This window comes from Phoxinus phoxinus (genome assembly GCF_949152265.1).
Source record: "Phoxinus phoxinus genome assembly, chromosome: 10".
Classification (NCBI taxonomy): Eukaryota; Metazoa; Chordata; class Actinopteri; order Cypriniformes; family Leuciscidae; genus Phoxinus; species Phoxinus phoxinus.
The window spans coordinates 6,806,270-6,823,895 of NC_136885.1; the positions used below are offsets into that span (position 1 = coordinate 6,806,270).

Sequence of the window (17,626 nt, forward strand, 5' to 3'; positions counted from 1 at the left end):
TCAAAACCTCCATCACAGACACAGGAAACCGTCATAATTACTGGTGTTTACTAACACAAGTATAACACACATTTGAAACTTGCCAATTAAGGATTGTATCTGTTTATCTGGAAATCACAATTATAACATTCCCTGAGACCTCCTGTCTTTGTGACTGTGGGAACCCTGAATATCATACAGACTTTATCTCCTTTGATTTGGACCAGTAACTAACCACCAAGTAAAACACCAGCACCTTCTACAGTGCATGCAAGCATAGATAAAAACTGCAACTTCAGCATCAGCTCAACAAAACAGCCAAAAGCTTATCAGTCCATCCTTAAAGGGCATTGATCTGTTTTTTTGCCCTCAAATCTCTTTTTCTATTTTCAGTCTCAGCTGGTCCGCTCACTTGATGCACACAAATAGTAGTACTTTCATTATCTGGCTAAATCAAATCAGATTGGCTGATGTTTGCCAGTAATAACACAGGGTTTGCACTTTACTGTAATTAAAACAGTTGATCATCTTCCTACCATTGTCCGGGAAGCAGACACACTCTGTCAGTTCAAAGCTAGATTAAAGACACATCTCTTTGCCCTAGCATTCACATAATACATTATAGACTTCTATAATTCAATGTTAGGCTGCACAGATTAGGTCAGCCGGAACTGGGAACACTTCCCTTAAATCCTGATGTACTCGTTACATCATAAGAAGAATGGCATCTACGCTAATTTTAGTGTCTTTGTTTATCCCTAGGTTTTCCTGCAGCCTGCCGGATCCAGGCCGTATCCGGATCTGACGAAGGACCTTTGCCTGGACCCGGTGACAACACAGCGCTGAAGTGCCAACTCGCCTCTCCCTATGGAGGATCCCTGTACCACTCTACAGATAAAGCATTGTGGGAAAATTCGGTTCGTGTATCTACCCCGAAGTGATAAAATAAAATAAAATTCTGTATCAAAATGTATAGGCAAGACAAGTATTTTGTTTAGACATGGTCTGTAGAGAATAACAAACATGTGCACATATATTCAAACGCACATAACTATAGAATTAATTCTTGATGCGCACGTGAGCGCCATCAGTGTTTATCACAGGTTCGTGTTTAAAGTCTGCGTAGAAAGAACGGTGTCGTCTTAGCGGCCTCTAATTTAATAACAAATGATCATTTCGACGGAAGTGAATCAATCAAAACTAACTTCAGCTGGAAAATAACATTATTCAAAAACCACTATAAAGACAAAACAATCTGTTACCTTAAATTATACGTTTATCTCTGTAAAGCAGCTTTGAAACAATCTACATAGTTAAAAGCGCTATATAAATGAAGATGACTTGACTAATAAAGATAAATAAATAAATAAATAAAATCAGTAAAAGAAAAATATACTAGCAATATTCTATCAGGACATTATTCGTTATACCCGCCCTACATTTATACCAGAAGCCATTTACTCAGATATACGTCACAATAGGGAAAAAATATATATCGCAACTTTCAACCTAAAACACGATACAATTCAATGTGTCATTCAAAATATAGGGTTAAACACTTGTGAAAAATGTACTGTATATGGAAAATCCCTTCGTATTAACACAGACTTACTCCTATATCAAAGTTGTGTTTACTTGATTGGAGTTTGATTCAGTGAATAACTATCACTGGACTTGACAAAGTTTAATAAGTTACATCAAGGGCCAGATTAACTAACAGCTTGCGCCACCACAAACCCTCTTATGGCATTAATAACGTCTCATGTTATGACTATAACCATTGCTCCCTATCAAGGGAACTCACGCTGCATCGGAAGTAGTGACGCTATGTCAGGGCAAAGCAGCGTCTCGTTCCCTCGAAAGGGGACGTCTCAGGTTACGACTGTAACCATTGTTCCCTGAAGGGAATGAGACGCTGACATAGCGCCACTTCCGACGCAGCGCAAGTTCTCTCGAAAGTGAACTACTGTCAGGATTTACTAAAGACATGCTGCTCTCGGTAGACTTTGTAGGGCATAATGGAAATCATCTGGCTGCGTCTGTGTTATTTAATTTGCCCATTCTCAATAGATCTCCAGCAGAACTTTCCATCTGCACTTTTATGAATCAGACGCTAACTGCCCAAGCTCACACTCCACTCATGTACCGCTCACACTCACTGATCGCTCAAATCCCACTCCAACATGAAATTTCTCTGTCTTTCTGTTTGTAAAAACATCTTGAATAAGTGTCTCCTGAGGAAATATTACAGAACAATATATACTCCCACCACTCTCACGCTAATTTGCCTTGTTCAGTAAATCTGGCTCCAAATCCACGAAAGTGTTTTGCATGCAAGTTAACTAGATCTTCACAAGCAGAATATATTTCACAGCATTTTCTGTGAGGAAGTTATTTTTGGTCGTTACACATTTTCTGCTCATAAAGATGTGACATTTTTTAAAATACATTTATGCTGGTCTATTGTTGTGCCATGATCTGATTTCAGATAACCCCTGAAACGAAAGTAACTTTGTGGGTAGATCTCGCAAATCTAAAATGTGTTGGTCTGAAGTAGCTTCAGTATTCATAGGTGTGGTTTGGGCATAACGTGTAATAAACCAATCAGAGCGTCAGCTCACATTCCCTTTAAGAGCAGGCGTGCTTGTTCCATGGCGGATCGCTATTATAACGGTGCATTTGCAGGCGCACGAAACTTACATGATGGTAACGTGATTTCACAGTCTTCAGAATTTTGTTTCCTGGTTCTTGACGGACAACCCACTTTATCAGATGTCCGTATATACCGATGTGTCTTGCCACTATTGATCAAACAGGTTTGATCCGTCATTACTACAATTAGCCTGAATAATTTGGGTAAATGTGTAAGCTAGATTTATGCCTATGTTTCACATCTTCATGGGCACCACAATGATCTCCCTCTTTTGGTAATATTTTTCTTTGTAATTTTGTATGGTTTGCACAAATGGGAACTTCTGCTTAGTGTAGATGAGAGAAGCAAAGTGTGTGTGCGTTGTGCACACGCTACATTATGGCCAAGCATGCGCCCCTAAAAAAGCATCTGAATAACGCGCCACTGACTTTAGACTAGGTTTTTCCTGGTCTGTGGTGGAACTGTTTTCTGGAACTGCAAAATAGCACCAGGGAACGTTTGCGCCGGAACACGCCTCCTCTTTTCGCTGAAGCGCAAGTTCATTCCCTAATTTACCGACGTGCGTCTGTGGAGGGAAAAGTCCATTGTGCGTCGGGTGCAAAATAGGAATGATACATGCGTCGGTGTACAAAGTCATTTGCGCTGGATGCAAGATAGGGCCCTAAGTGGGAGGTTCTTATCCCTAAAAGACTGGAATGTGGACCAGACTTTATGCTGATAGTCAAAGGTCAGGTTACGTGAGACTCTCGCTGTCTGTCTGTCTACCAGAATCAGCTGACACGGACAAAAGAGCGAGAGATTCCAAGCCCGTCTTTTCCCATTCCGTCACAGTTATCTTTGAGAGATTATGGTGGAGACAATGGGAGAGAGAGAGAAACGGAGAGAAACATAGACAGACAGAGAGAAAAATACACAAGAAATAAAAGTAAAAAAAAGCTATAAAAATTGGACTAAAAGGTCCATTTTAAAGAAGGGCAAAAGCAAAAGTGTAGAAGAATTATCTTCATCACACTCTTTTTCTTGCTCTGTCGCTCTCTCTCTCTCTCTCTCTCTCTCTGGTGTGCAGACAGTGGAGTCTATTCAGACTAAATATACTTCCCCACTATCTCTGTCTCTAAACAAACTCAGAGAGAGAACCAGTGCACGAGACAGGAAGACAAGAGAAAGAAAGAACAGCACAGGATGAGAGAGGAATCTGATCAGGGAAAGAGGGATATACAGAAAGACCAAAAGAAAGAAATGGAATGCCAGAAGAAAAGTGTGTGCGCGAGACACAGTGACCCTGAAAACGGGACATTTAAGCCTCACTCACACTGAAAAAAATAGTACCATCTAAATTAACAAGCTTTTTTTCAATTAAAAAATATTATTTAATATCACAGAATCAATCTGAATACATTCATTTATGCTAACAAAATATTTTTTTATGGGTTAAATCAGGTAGAAATAGATTTGCAGGTTGTCAATTTGTTCAGTTTGAAATTATAAAATAATGGTTACACTTTATTTCAATAGTCCAGTAACTTTGCAACTTTATGTCAATTAACTCTCAATAATTTGCAACTACATGTCAATGAACTCTTAACTCTCATCTGGGGAGAATGGTTCCCAGCCAGCAAAAAGTCGTCTATTAGACGTTGAATATACGTAATTTTTACGGTCTAATTACGGTCCACTGAAGGTTGAAAATGAAAATTGAAAAGACGTCAAATTTGTCCGACTTTTCAACGTTTAAATTTTTTTTATAACTTTGACGGAATATGTAAAACTCTTTAAATTTATTTGAGATAATACTGAACATGGTTTGGTAGTTTGTTTTCTCTGTTGTTTTAGCATGTATAACAGACTTATCCTAGCTGTCTTAGATTATCAGTTGAAAACATTTTAGATGATCAGTTGAAAACACGTAGTCAAACAGTCCGGCCAAAACTACTTAGTTGAAATCACGTCGTAAACCAGTCCAAGGCGGACCGACATATTTTCAACCATATTCCAACGTTGAAAGACGGTAATTGTTTACTGGGTTAGAGAGTCGGACTTGTAACCCAAAGGTAACAGGTTCGATTCTCATCACCAGTAGGAAATGACTGAGGTTTCATTGAGCAAGGCACCTAATCCCCCAATCACTCCCCGGGTGCCTCAGTTAATGGCTGTTCTGTGTCTGTGTGCCCACGGCTTGTAGTGTGTGTGTGTATGCACTAACTTAAATGCAGAGGACAAATTCTGAGTATGGGTTGCCATGCTTGGCCTTCACTTCACTTAGAGTAGGGTAGGGTTCGTATTAGTAGGATAAGTTTACATGTTCTTGCAAAGTTACTGATAGTCAGAAATGTCTGTTAAAAAAGTAGAAAAATGTCTGTTGACATTTTCTAGAATGTCTGTTGTGAAGTATCAAAATAAAGTGTATTAAGCAGAGAGTCTACTAATACTCTAAGTAATTTTGCAACTACGTCAAATACCAGTAATATAGTTAACAGAATGTCTAAACAGGACAATGCGGCGCCAGGCACAACTCAAGTGTTTTTTGGTAGTTTCAGCCTGACGCAGTTATCATTTCTGTCAGGACCACTATCGTCAAATACGATTGACAATTAGCATACAGTTTGGCTTGGCGGTATGGTTCCGTTCAGGGCGAGAACTCCCTGCGCATCCATGCAGCCTAGCATGGATAAGAGTAGGGAGAGCAGCAATAACCCCCCTTGGGGTAAACAGAACAGAACCAACATGAATGAATGAATGCAAATATATTTAATTCAAGATTTTAAAGTACAACAGAATTCGAGAATTTATTCTGATTCAAGGGGAACCAGAATGCCAAATCCTGACTGGGCGAGAGGAGGAGCTGGGGATGGAGGCAGTGTTAATTTCGTTGACGAATAATTTTCGTCATTATTTTCGTCAACGACATTTTTTCACAGATGAAAACGAGACGATAACTAAATAAAAACAGGTTTAAATGACGACAACTATGACGAAAATGTATTGACATTTTCGTCAACGAATAAAAACTAGACGAAAATGTTAGGGAGGGACGATTGGGGAAGTGATCCAGTCAGAACTGATTTGCGCTTGTGGAAGATGCGCACATTTGAATTGTAACGTGCTGATCTACCCGGCGCGGTGGCACACAATGCGCTTGATGCATGTCTCATAAATCGTTAAAAAATGTAAACGTCTGGGAGAAAGAGAAGAGCAGACATGGATTGATTTGAATGAGAGTGACGACGCGAAAGAGAGTTTTATTCGGTGTGTTTTTTCTGTGCGAACACACACACACACATACACCAGACCCGAAGCGTGCGTAGCCCTGCAGACAGCTGTATACAGCGCGCTGCGCGCAAGGACTGAATTGAGCTCTCTTTCGCGTCTGAATGGACAAATACACACAACGTTATGTCTAAATGTCCGTTTTGGAGAGTAAACGCGTAAACAAAGTTGGTTATGTCTTTACAGAACGTACAGTTGTGAGAATATCGGATTTGCATCAGCAGTGCTGGATCTGCACACTCGGTCTTAAAGTGACAGTGCGTAATTAATCTATTGCCTTCTGTACACTTAATATTGATCAAACAACAAAATAAAAAGAGAAAAGCATACACTGCTGTTTAATAGCTTTAATAAGGATTAATTATATTTAATTTATACAAATAAATATATCTGCTTGAAAGAATAAAGAATGATGTATGTAAGTTAAAGACTGTATTCATTGGAGAGAAAAAAAGACTGTTCTACTTTAGAAGTTTAAGATATTATTTTGTGTCACAGTGCTAAATCTGTGTCTGTGTTGCATGTTCAAATTTTAAAAATAATTTATATTAACAGGTTAATAGATGTTTTCTGCGGGAATATAATGGGTTTGGAAATTTTAGAGAAATTCGAAATGAATGCATTACAATTGAACTAAACCCATTCTATTTTAGTCGACTAAATCTACTGTAGATTTAGTCGACTAAAATCTTATTGTATTTAGACGACTAAAACTAGACTAAAACTAAAACAATTCAGATGACTAAAATATGACTAAAACTAAAATGCCATTTTAGTCAAAAGACTATGACTAAAACTAAATCAAAATTTGCTGTCAAAATTAACACTGGATGGAGGAGGGTAGTTAGCTCCAGAGAAACGCGATAGCTGCTGATAATACTGAAGGAGCTTATATATGTATACAGTGATAGGCATCGTATTCCTATAGGTAGACGTGGATCAGCTGAGTCACTTTTCACGTCCTCCGCCACGTTGTTTAAATAGCAAATGCGTTTGCGCCCCTTTTGTTCGCCCATGGGCTGCTGGTCTGAAAATGAGGTGTGTTAAGGCGCATTGTTGCCTATTTTGAGGAAACTGAAATAGACTGCGCTATTGACCAGCAAAAACCAGGTCTAAAGTCAATGGCGCAATATTTTTTTTGGTTATTTAAAGAGCGCGTGAGTAATGTGTGCCTATAGGTGGGTCCACAATGCACGTACACTTTGTCCCGTAGATGGTCTGCTTCAGCTTTAGCCTCGTGCACGAGCTGATCAGTTTCCTCGCTGGAGAAGCATTCAGTGTTTCCACTTGCAAATTCCATTATGTAAATATTGAGCGCAACTGGCTTTTAAAGGGAATGGGAGATGAGACTCTGAATGGTTTATTGCACATTAAGCCCAAAACACACCCATTACTCATTAAGAGAATAGGGACAACCCTTTTAGTCCATGGGCCGGGAGCGCCAACCATTTTCCCCATTGTTAAACTAGCAAAAGTGGATTCAGACGTGCGCCCTCCGCTTTAGACCATGCGCTTAGATCATTAAAATAGGGCCCATAGTGTTACCAAAAAAAATTAATGTTACGTTGAAATTTAAGAAAAAAACGTATTGTGCAATTGTAACAGAGGCCAAAACCTCACTCCCCTGGCCTCAAGAGATGCACTGACGCTAGAGGCTGTGGTCTTCAGCATCCTTGTTAGCATACCCGCTTCCCATGTCAGAAACGCTAGTTTGAATCCGGCTCGAAGCAGTGTAAGTAGAACCGAAGGGGTTACATTGGTGCCGTGACCCGGATGGGAGTGAGTTTTAGGGAGGTGAGTGTAATGGAGGCCAGCTAGTAAGAGCTGTGCGAGTAAACCTCACTTCACTGGCCTCAAGAGGTACGCTAGAGTCTGTAGTCTCCAGCGGCATTGTTAGCGCACCCGTCTCCCATGCCGGAAACGTAGCTTACGGTCGGAGCATTGTGAGTAGAACGGAGGGGTTACACAATGTTGTGAATGAATTATAGATGTAAAACTAAGAAGTAAGTGCAATGCTCAGAAGTCCTAATAAACATTTAACAATTTATTTACTTTTCACTTAAAGTATGACAATTTGTACTGTATCAATTCTGAGATTGAATACATTTAAATTTATATCATTTATTGTTGTAAATACAGATATTTTCCAACAACTGCACATGTTTAGACAGTAAGAGTATGTTAACTGTGTTTGGGCATATTCATTTTTTTGCGTATTATTTGTATTATTTTGCTCATTGTTATTGCTTAAAAAAAGATCAATTAAAATAAAGTAAATGTAAGAATGTGTTGCGATTGGCTAAGCGAGAGTTGGTGGTGTGTGTTATACAATGAAACCTGGCCTATACCTTACTGAAAAACCAAAAGAGACACATTTTCAGACATTTTGGATGTAAAAGCCGACAGAGTGGGCAGAGGTTATGCAAAGACGAGCCCAGATTTACTGATCAAAGGCGATTTGATCAAAAACACACACACTACTCATCCTACGCAGGCTTCTTGCGGTACGCAGCTATTAAACTATAACTGTGTGCTCTTTACAGAAGGAAGACTCACAGAGTCAGCATTAAGATTTCAGATAGATGACACACTCCAGTGCAGTTCAGAATGAAAAACATGTGCAGGATCTACTGCACATGTTGTGAGTGTAGGAGGACCTTCAGGTGTAAGCGTGGTCGCAGAGAATTGAACCACTAAGAGTGTATGTTATTCTGATCATAGCCCACGTGTCTCTCTCACTAACACAGCTGTTTCTCCATCTCCGTCTCTGCCATCCCTCCCTCTCTCTCTCTGGCCAGTCAAATGGCTGTCCTTCTCAACTCCCCTAAAACCTTGTTTACAGTTTTCTCTCCGTGTCCCCACCCCCTGTCCCCTATCACGCCGTTCTCACTCCTCAGTAAACTCCGTTTATTCAACACATCCCGCTCTCTAATAATCTCTGAGCTGGGTGGAGAGATTTCGGCAGTGGACGAATAAGACAGCGAGGGATTTGGAACAACGCAAGGAAAACGAAAGGAGGGAATGTTTAGTGAGAACTAAATGAGCGAGAGAGTGAGAGAGTTTGGTTTCATGCACACTCTCTTTCTCCTCGTTCCCTTGGACCTTCCTCCATCTCTCCTTCAAGCTCTTAGATAGTTCAATCAACATTTTCACCTTCCATTATTCCAAACACACGTAACTTTTTTCTTTCATAGAACAAAAAAGAAGAAATTTTGAAGACTTTTACTGATAATTTTTTTACCTGGTGACATTATAACCCCACATTATATAACAATGTGTCTACATGCCTTCTATTGTCTGATTGATAGTTTATACTTTTTTTGGCAAATAAAAAGTATTTTAGTATAATTGTAAAAACGTCCAACTTCAGGTCGTGGTTCACATGACTTTTTACTTTGAACGTAAGAATAACTTTTATATTCTTAGTTATATTTCAAAATGAAGACTTAATGGACTGAAACAACTTAGGTTTGCTTGATCATTTTTAGTAAAATCATATAAAATGTGAGTATCAAATATGAACCATCAGGCTTTTGAGGAATGTTTATTTGTCCATATCTCAATCATCATTGTATTGCATTACATTATATGTTTTAAAACCGCAGAGTATTTATCATAAAACTAAGCATTTAAATAACATCTTACTAAGACATTGGGAGATATAGATTGATGACGATTGATATTTGTATGATTTTATGCAAGTACTGTATCTGCTACTGGTATAAAGATCTCATTGATTTACATTACAATATATCAGAATTTCATCTTACTTTTTGGCCATATAAATATCAGCATCTGCAACAAATTGCATATTTTATTATAAAATTAATAAAATTTAAATTTAAAAAACATTTGAAATTTGATGTCATATGAGCTCCATATTCTCTCTATATCATACTATATGAACCAACATTGTATTTTGTCTAATGGTCAAAGAAAGTAATCCATTTATTATATCCACTTTTTTTCATTATGTCAGGCTTTACATGGTTAAATTAAATAATAAATAAGGGACTTAAGTTTCAGAAAATCACTGAGCCTCATTCATGAAACTTCTGTAAAATAAATCAGTCAATTCTGAGTAATTTGTAAGTAAAAGGGACCTTCCGAAATCTCTCCTTCAGATTCACAAACGCTTTGTAAACATCAGATTTGTTAGTTAAACGTGTGTATGTTAATGAATTCCAATCATTCATAAATAGGTCTTATGACATGCGATCTCAATAGTTTAAGATCGCCTAGGTATATGGGCAAACAAACTCATGAAATATTATTATGTTGCATAGTGTTAAAATACGTTTATATATAAAGACTTTCATGAATCCGAAAATTTACACGGCTTTACGAACGATTAACAGAAATGTGTTCGTGTTTCATGAATGAGGCCCAGTAAGTCTGTAGCATAAACAGTTGTAATTTGCATGCTTTTTGTGAGGAACAAACAAAAATGTAGGTAATTATTCACTAAAAATCTTTCCCTTGAAGCAGATCAGTCCGGTTTTGTTAAAAAATAAATAATTTAAAATGGATTTGTGAACTGATTAGAAAATATCCAACTATAGAGGGAAATTTGTTCCTGTATTGGACATTGCTGTTTCTCTCATGAATGCACCAAGGAGAACTAGGATGGGTGCCAATATTTTCAGTAAATTACTTTTTATAATGACAATTACATTTTTCAATTAATATTTTTCTTAAGAATGTCCCTAACCCTGGCACACTGAGAACAAGCCAAATCATACGCAAAACTGCACAGCAGCGCCATGCAGTAACAATTACTGCGCGCACACACACACACTAATGATCTTTAGAGTTGAGCTGGCCAAAAAAATGATCTCCAAGGGACAACAAAACAAAAGCATGTGCGCACACACACGACATACAGCCAAACCCCCAATGTCCTGTCCAACAATAGCTCACATAACTGCTGGAACCTACAAGAGTTTTACTTCTAATAAATCGGAGCACATTCTTGCACCTCCTAACACACACACACACACACACACACACACACACACACACACACACACACACACACACACTGAATACCCCTGAGTGCGTTTGTTTTGATTTCATTTCTACATAAAAGCAGTTTCAGAACACATTATAAACAGAGGGGTGAATGTCTCTGTCATTTCAGTGTAACTGAATTCCTACACTGAACTCTTCCTGATACCGAACCCTGTGGGATAATCAGCATTGTCTCAACTGGACTCAACTTTGTCCAGTATTGAACCATTTTTGATGCTGAGCTCTGCATGCTTAGCCTTGTCCCATACTGACCTGTGTCTGATGCTGGACCCTGTTCAATACTGGACTTTCTACAATACCGAACTCTGTCTGATAAAGATTTGGTAGAAATCTCATTATTATAAAAAATAAAAGCTGCGCTTTCACCTTGCTTTAATCCCTCCCTATTCTAGTATATGATCCTCTAAGCAATGTCAGAAACCTTGTATTTTAAGAACTTGTGTTTTTTTTTGCCTCTTCACGATGAATCGCTTGCAGTATTCCTCATTTGTAAGTCGCCTTGGATAAAAGCAAAATTAATAAATGTAGAAAAGTGAACTACATCTGATACTGAATGCCATCCATACCTTCGTCTTGCTCTGTGCTGCCACACTTTTCAATTAAATTTCAAGAAGAGATCGCTTCAAACTTCACTGTTTAAATCTTTTGTGATCACTGCCGAGCACCGTACGTACCATAACTGTAGCGCTTCACTGTAATTTGCGTGCATGTACACTTTTATTACTGAAATGCTAGAAAGTTTTTACAAGAACAATATTTTATCACAGCTCCACCTCAGAATACGAAAAGTACTTCTACTACTTTGGCTCCTGCGATGGGTAGGGGTGTGTCCCATCCCTGTGCGTTGAGCCGACCAGATTAACCAGTTGTTTCCAGTGCTGACGGTCTTGTGCCAGCTGCTCTGCATCCTCCACAGCAACTCCATGTTGTTGGAGGTCGCCCGCAAGGACGTCAAGCCATCGGGTGCGGGGTTTACCTTGTGGTCGTCTCCAGCCTGCGGCCTTTGGATCAAACTGGAGAATAGCTCTCGTCGGATGGTCAGGAGGGAGGCGGAGGACATGGCCGAACCAGCGGGTGCGACGTTGCGCAGCTAGGCAGGATTCTCTAGGCTGGCACGTGTGGGCTCTAAGCACTTTATTGGAAATCCGCTGGGGCCATCTGATGTTCTCGATGGTTCTGAGAGCCCTGCTATCAAAGCCATCTAATCTAGCAGCAAGTGTCTTATTTAAGGGCCAAGTCTCCGAGCCATAAAGCAGGATGGGGAGTACTGCTGAGTTGTAAATCCGGAGCTTTGTCTTGCGTGAGATGGTCTGGTGCCGCCAGAGTGGTTTCCAGAGAGACTGCAGGGCTGACGCAGCCAGGGCTCTTCTGCGAGTAATCTCTGGATTTAGGTCCCCGTTGTCTGTCACTATGGATCCCAAATACACAAAGTTCTTGACAGGCTCTACAATGTCATTGCCAAGCCGCAGGGAATGTGGATGCGGTCTGTCACCGACATACATGAACTTGGTTTTCGTCCAGCTCACCTGGAGGCCAAGCTTCTCAGCCTCTTCACTGTATATGCCCAAAGCGTCTCTCAGCTGGCTGTAGGATGTGCTGAGCAGGATGGTGTCGTCAGCGTACTCCAGGTCAGTCAGGTGGTAACTGCCGAAGGACACTCCGGGGACCCGCTCACAAACCCTGGACATCAGATGGTCAATGATGCAGTTGAAGAGGTCAGGAGCAGCCACGCAGCCCTGGCGGACGCCACTGGAGATGGGAAACCAGTCTGAGTCTCTGCCGTTGATGCGGACACAGCTCTGAGCGTTGCTATAAAGCAACTTAAACAGGGCAACGATCTTAGGTGGTGCTCCAAGGGCGTGTAGGATACTCCACAGTGAAGTGTGGCAGACGGTGTCAAAGGCAGCCTTCAGATCTATGAACCCGATGTAAAGATGGCGATCTTTACGGAATTCATAGGTCTTCTCTATCAGCAAGCGAACGGCGGAGATTTGGTCTGTTGTGGAGCGGTTAGGCATGAAGCCAGCCTGTTGAGGACGGCGGCTGCTTCTGATGGCTGGGAGAGCACGAGTGAGCAAGATCCTGGTAAAGAGCTTGCCGGGGATGGAAAGAAGGGTAATGCCTCTGTGGTTGCCGCAGACTAGCCTGTCACCCTTACGTTTCCAGAAGGGCAAGATGACTCCTCTGGTCCAGTCGCTGGGAAGCCTCTCTGTCTCCCACACCTCATTGAATATGTGGGTAAGCCACTCGACGATGCTTTCACCGCCTGATTTTAGCATCTCAGCGGTTATAGCACAGATGCCGGGGGCTTTCCTGTTGTTAAGTTTTTCCAGAGAGGCTCTGACTTCCTCAGGTGTGACTGGGTCAGTACTACAGACAACAGTAGGGGCTGCAGCGTTAGCGGCCGGTGCGATGGCGGGATCAGCCGGGGAGATACCTTGCTGCAGAAGGAGGCTGAAGTGCTCTTTCCAGCGTTCGAGGCAGTTTGCTTCAGTTGCTATACGGTTGCCATCAGAATCTTTCACCAGGGCTGTCTTGATGCGTGGGCCATTACGGGCTTGGCGCAGCAGACTAAAGACACGGCTCATATTGTTGTTATTGGCCGCGGACTCTAGATGTTTAGCTTCTGCTTGCCAGAACTTCTCCCTATCCTCGGCTATAGCCACATTGCGCTGGCGGTTCAGTCGCTGATACTCCGTCAGATCACCTCGGAGTCGGGCCTCACGTCGCCGGTCGATGATGTTGAGTGTCCTCTCCGATATCCAAGGCTTTTTCGGGGAAGGTCGAAAGCATCCGAAGACATTGTGGGCTGACTGGATGACACTTTCCTTGAAGGTCTGCCAGTCGTTCACCTTGTCGGTAGCCAGGTTATCAAAGGTGCGGCGGATGGCGCAGCTGAAGTCTGTGGCGATGTTTGGATCACTGAGTAGGGAAGAGTCCAGGCGAAGCTGAGTCTTGGTGTGCTGGTTGGCTCGCAGCTTTAACTTGAGCTGGGCCACCAGCAGGCGATGGTCTGTGTTGCCAAGCTCTGCTCCTCGGTACACACGGCAGTTGGTGACAAACGACTTCCAGCGTCGAGAGATGAGGATATGGTCCAGCGCTTTCCTGGTTCTGCCATCTGGGCTGTACCATGTCCAGTGATGGATAAGCTTCCGGGGAAACCAGGTATCAGCAACACAGAGGTTGTTGTGGTGGCAGAGAAGGAGTAGGCGGTTACCGTTGTCGTTTGTGGACCTGTCAGCAAAGGTTGTGCCGACAGGTGAGCCTGTGGAACGGTCACTGCTAGACAGAGTGGCATTGGCATCGGTGAGGATGATGGTGATGTCGTGTGGTGAGGCTTGGCCAACAGCCTGATGGAGTTGGTCAAAGAAGGTATCCTTTGCGTCTTCATCAGCGACATCAGTTGGGGCATAAGCAACGATTACTGTCATCTTGCCGTGTTGGTGGTGAAAGCGGGCTGACAGTAATCTGTCGCTCAGGGGTGTCCAGCTGATGAGGGACTTGCGAAGGGCCTTTGGGATGGCAAGTGCCACACCATAAAGGCCTGTCCGTCTCTCGGGGCCACTCCAGAGGTAGCAATGGTCGCCTACTGTTGTTTCGCCATTGCCATGCCATCGAACTTCACAGAGCCCAGCCAAGGAGATGTTATAGCGGCAGAGCTTATTTTAAGCACTTGTGTTTTTTTTTGCCTCTTCACGATGAATCGCTTGCAGTATTCCTCATTTGTAAGTCGCCTTGGATAAAAGCAAAATTAATAAATGTAGAAAAGTGAACTACATCTGATACTGAATGCCATCCATACCTTCGTCTTGCTCTGTGCTGCCACACTTTTCAATTAAATTTCAAGAAGAGATCGCTTCAAACTTCACTGTTTAAATCTTTTGTGATCACTGCCGAGCACCGTACGTACCATAACTGTAGCGCTTCACTGTAATTTGCATGCATGTACACTTTTATTACTGAAATGCTAGAAAGTTTTTACAAGAACAATATTTTATCACAGCTCCACCTCAGAATACGAAAAGTAGAAAGAAGAAATAACATAAACAGTTGTAATGGGCCGTTATTGTGGCAGAAATAAATGATACAATTTGAAAATATGTAGGCTAGCCTATTATAGTTTGAAATATTTTTTATAATATCCAATTAATCCTAATAAGTGCAATTTCCACTATTTCTGAAGTGATTATGTTATAAAGAGCACCGCTTTCTCACATAACGCAGTGAAGCAGCCCCTGCACGAGTGAATAATTGATTCTCGAGCCATCGATATCAACAGATTCAGCACCATCGCCACGGACAGCACCTGGGTAACGTCGCACGTAAGAAGGACTTAAAGGAACAATCCGACTTTTTGGGACTTTAGCTTATCCACCGTATCCCCCAGAGTTAGATAAGTCCATACGAACCCTTTTCATCTCTGTGCGTGCCGTAACTCTGTCTGACGCACCCACCGCTAGCCTAGCTTAGCACAAAGACTGAAGGTAATGGCTCCAACTAGCATACTGCTCCCAATAAGTGACAAAACAACGCCAACATTTTCCTATTTACATGTTGTGATTTGTATAGGTTTGTATAGATTTGTACGGTTAGAAGATGGCTCTCATGTGACCTTGTTATTTGTACACGCTGTGACTATACAAATCACAACATGTAAATAGGAAAATGTTGGCGTTGTTTTGTCACTTATTGGGAGCAGTATGCTAGCTGGAGCCGTTTACCTCCAGTCTTTGTGCTAAGCTAGGCTAGCGGTGGGTGCGTCAGACAGAGTTATGGCATGCATGGAGATGAGAAGGGTATGTATATGGCCTTATCTAACTTTGGGGGATACGGTGGATAAGCTAAAGTCCCAAAATGTTGGCGTGTTCCTTTAAGCAACCTCCAAAGGCCTAGAAATTATATACCTTTAGTAGGGATGGGCGATATGGCCTAAAATCCATATTGTGACATACATTGCACTGGATGCGATCACGTATAAACCAGATCAGAGTTTTTATATAAATTTCAGAAAAATGATCACCTCAGAAGAGGTGGATTAATTTTGTGAAGAGCCACCTTGATGGAGAGCTGAAGATTACCGCCAAAACCCGCCTCAGAAGTGATCATTTTACACGGGATAGTTTTATAAACTTTAGTCGGTTTAGTCGAACCGACTATCTCCCGCCTCGGCCTTCATCCTCCCGTCGCGCCGACAACTGGTGCCATCATCGGCAGTGCGTGCCCACCAATGAGTGTAAGTTGCAGCGCAGCCAGAGGACACACCCCCCGGGTGTGAGTGAGTGGAGGCGGGGCTAATTAGCATATGTTACATGTGCATGTATTTTTTATTGATTTGTTTTATTTGTGCAATGACTTGTCTGTCCTCTAGGGGGCGGATGTGTTCTTGTCATGTGTGTTCTTGTTTTATTAGGAACTGATTTCCTGCACCTGTGAACCGTGTGAGTGAGGGATATAAGGAGCCTCGCTGCCATGTCTGGGCGGCGGCGGTCCTGCTCTCTTTTGTTACAATTATGTTCATGTTCTTTTGATAATAAATTCCCCTATTGAAACGAGTTTTATTAATGTCCCTCTTTTAAGTCATGGCTGTGGCTGTAACAGCATATTCATGGTCCACATATACTAAAAGAGGAAGGGGTGTACGAGTTACATTCAAGCTATTTTAAGGCATGTAGACATTTTTTTTTTTTTTTTTGTAAAATGTAATTTTAGTGATCAAAGATGAGTTTTAAGGGATACAATTATTGACTACAGGGGGACTTTAACAAAGTGACTTTGCCAACTGGTCTGGCAGCAGAATACAGAGTTTTTTAATCATTTTGGCGGATCTGTTTGAACAGGGATTGTTTTAGACAACATTGGCGTCTGTACGCGAAAATGCGGAAAAAACGTGTTTCGGAAAAAACGTACGTGTAAACGTATCCTTTCCATACAATAAATGGTAATTGAGTACAACCTGTATGTATTGTGCTAGGAGAATAGTGTGAGCACTTCATATCTGGTCTCCTAGTATCATCATGAGCCTTTATTATATTTTACACGTGCACATGATTTGAGTGTTTTACTGATGTTTCAGTCTGGACAAGAAACTTCTGGAAAATGTGCGTGTGTGAATGCTAATGTGGAGGAAGAGCGTTTTCGGAATGTATTCAGATTAATGTAGCATTCAAGAAATGCATTTGACTCACACCTATTGACACACTTACCCTTAAACCACAAAGAAAGCAGTGTCACACCTACATCTCTGTTCTAGCTTGCACTTTTCCAAGTCATTTAGGAAGTGTGTATTGGCCCACTTCATGTTACATAATCTCCTCGGGATGAATCACTTGTTTTGAGTCAATCCTTTTATAAGTCACTTTGGATAAAAGCATTTGCTAGATGAAGAATAAATCACTATCAGTTGAATTACCCTTAAACAAACATTAGACTGAATTGATCTGTAGTTCAAAGCAAACATCAATCTACCCAAAAATAAGATGTGCCAAACCTCATGTCTGCATTGTATTGTATATGATTTCAATTAGTTGATTATTTATTGTAATTGGATTAAAGCTGGCGCCCTATTTAGGTTTGGAGTAAATATAATGTAATCTCCTTTCTCCTTGTATAAAACTATTCCTTTAACGTCCCGCAATCTTTTCCTCATCTAGAATTGATTTACTGAATATGACTGAAAGCAGCTGCGAGATAAAGACT

The 17,626-nt window shown here is 41.3% G+C and overlaps 1 protein-coding gene across 2 annotated transcripts in view; it reads right to left on the reverse strand.

Annotated features, from left to right (window-relative positions):
• Positions 1 to 17,626, reverse strand: part of adamtsl4 (ADAMTS-like 4) — a 78,263-nt gene that overhangs the window by 26,391 nt on the left and 34,246 nt on the right. The window lies entirely within an intron of this gene.